Here is a 2,885-nt window from a genome sequence, read left to right on the forward strand (position 1 = left end):
TCAGTTTTCTCTCTCGGTGTGTAAATCATGCATATTTTTCCTTATGAGTTTGCTCAGCATGTTCTCTGGTTTTGTCCATGTCTTAGGCTTAAAATCCCCTAGTGGAAATATACCACAGCTTGCTTATCCATTCTTCTGTAGTTGGGGTTTTTGGTGGTTTGCATTTTTGCTATTATTGGAAATTGTTGAAATAAACATAGGCATGCTTATTATGTCTGTTCATGTTGGATTCTTGATTTCTTTAGGGTATATATCCAGTAGAGCGATTGCTGGATTATAAGGTACTTGTATTTGCATTTGTTTGAGGAAGCGCCATACTGATCTCTATAGGGCTTACATAATTCTATAGCCCTACCTGCAATGTAAACATTCCTCTCTCTCCACGGCCTCTCCAGCTTGTTTTATTAAAATCTTTCCAAAAGTGTCAGTGCGCGGTGATCTCATTATTTTAATTTGTATTTCTCATTGCTAATGTTTGCAAATATTTTTTTACATGGTGGTTGGCTGCCTATATGTTGCCTTTGGTAATGTATTCTTTTTAAGATGTTGTCACTTTCTATGGATTTTGAAGATTTTCACACATAATGTCGTAGTTTTAGTTGGTCCAGGTTTTTCATCTGATGTAGTAAGGATATTTTTCGTTATTTTCAGTAGTGTGTTTTATGCCTTTCATTAGGTCCTTAAGTTTGTCCCTATTTTCTTATTGATCTTTGTAGTACTGTGATTTATATTTAGGCCTTTGATCCATATTGAGTTTGTTGTGTATATGGTGTGAAGTAGGGTCTTGTTTCATTCTTTTGCAGATGCATTTTCCCAGCACTATTTGTTTTAGTTCTCTATCAAAATTTAGATGTTTATATAGTACAGTATTTCTAAATCCCCAATTCTAATCCATTGGTCTTCAAATCTGTTGTACTAGGATGTTTTGATTACCATTCTGTCAAGAAAAAAAAATTGTACAATTGATTTCCCCCATTGCCTTGAACATTTTTTCAATAGCTGACATGCTCACTCTTATTTGCCTCCTATAGAGACATCCAGACAATGCCAGCATTGGTCAGTGGGCTTTGACTGTGGACAATTAATTAGGGAAGTAGGTAAGAAGAATCCACTCTACAAGGTGGAGACTAGTTTCAACTCCATTACCAATGGAAAGAGACTGAGTGAACAGAGAAAAGTGCTAAGGGGAAGGATCTTAAAAGACTAGAAAGGAAGGGTTGAAAACGGTTTAGGGCAAGAGGAGGAGCATGAAAATGCAAATAGGGAGATAGACAAAATGGTCCCTGGTTTTTCCATACTCTAGCTAAGATTTGCATGACTGCACCTTGCTGGCACAGGACTGTGACCCATCTCTGGGCTTGCATTGTTAGGCTACATTGTTAGAATATTACATGGGTTACAACTGCACCAAATTTTAACATTCCCTGTGGCATTTAAAGTCATTGGCAGTCTGGCTCTTAACTTCTCCAACCCTGTCAGAACCTCCCTTTCACAGGGCCCAGAAAGAATTACCTTCCACTCTACCTAACACCTGTATTCATTCAGTTCACTTCCCAGGCCTGTAACAACCTGATGGGTGAATGCTAAATGCCATATGCTAAAGAGTCAACACTGCCAACTCCCACTGCCTTGAATCGGGCCAGTCTCCTCTTACCCAGAGTGACTAACCTAACAGGGAATGAAAAGAATGAGTTAAAAAGATTAAGGGGTGGAAGCTTTACCTGGGATGTTTGAGAAGGACATCCACATTCAAAAAAATATTGGTTAAGGCGCTTGTGGGTAGATTTGAATTGCTGGTTGATCGAAGGATAAGATCAGAAACCCATGGGGCAGTGAGGAAAGCCTTAAGTTCAACCCCTCCACACTGGGTGTGGGCATTTTCTCCAGTACACAGAGCAAATGCTCTCTTTAGCTTCAGCAACAAAAAAAAAACCTCAATAAATTATTCGCAAATGGAAAAACTGGCCAGATTTCCAGAGAAGAGATTGTTGTGCTTCGGGCTAAAACCTCCTTTCAACTGCCAATAAAAGGAAGTATATGAAGACAAGTCTAAGTCTGTGGTCCTGTTAGATTATAATAGAGTTCAGAAGTTCTGATTGGGAACAGGATGTAGGGGTAGAGTGAACACAACAGCTTTGAGCTCACTACCCGGGTTTCCCATTTCTTGTATACAAAGCAATTGCACTGTCAATATAGTGGTGTTAACAGTATATATAAAATCAGATATATGTCTTGATAATCCTAATGCCTGTGTTGCTACTGCACTTTATCGTTCTATCTAATGTGCTCAATGAACAAACGTGCTCAATGTACAAATAAAAAGTTTACCTTAGACCAGCATTTGCATCCACTTGTAATCAGTCAGCAGCCTCCAATCTCATGGATCGCATATCTCAGCAACAGTATTAATTCTCTTTCCCAAATATTACCAGAGCGCATCCTGGTTCCCAAGTGCTAGTGATGGCAGCAGCAGGAAGAGGCTAAAGAGGGTTGCTTTGGAAACGAAACAAGGTTATTCAACAATGCTAAGGTGGACATTACCGCTCCCAACTCCGGTGTGTTCGCACGATGTCCAAATTGCATAACACCCCTCTTTACAGGCATATTGTGGATCTTCAGCAGCACGTTGCTGTAGGTAACAACATGCCTTGGTTTCTGTCACAAACCTGCAGGGTGAGTACATAGGAGCCCACTGTGTGCACCGTTATTAATTTAGCCAAAGCCAAGATCTATGCCTAAGAATGGAAACATCCGAAGCTCTGCGAAATCGTTTCAAGTATGTAGAGGGAGCTGCTTTTTAAAGGTGTGTCTGATACCAAAAATGAACACAAGTCAGACTAAAACTGAACGGGGCTCAGCGCAATGAGGCAGAAACATGTAAAATA

Source organism: Echinops telfairi, unplaced genomic scaffold (genome assembly GCF_000313985.2).
Source record: "Echinops telfairi isolate 266 unplaced genomic scaffold, ASM31398v2 ScPeMD7_31;HRSCAF=116, whole genome shotgun sequence".
In the NCBI taxonomy this organism is placed as follows: domain Eukaryota; kingdom Metazoa; phylum Chordata; class Mammalia; order Afrosoricida; family Tenrecidae; genus Echinops; species Echinops telfairi.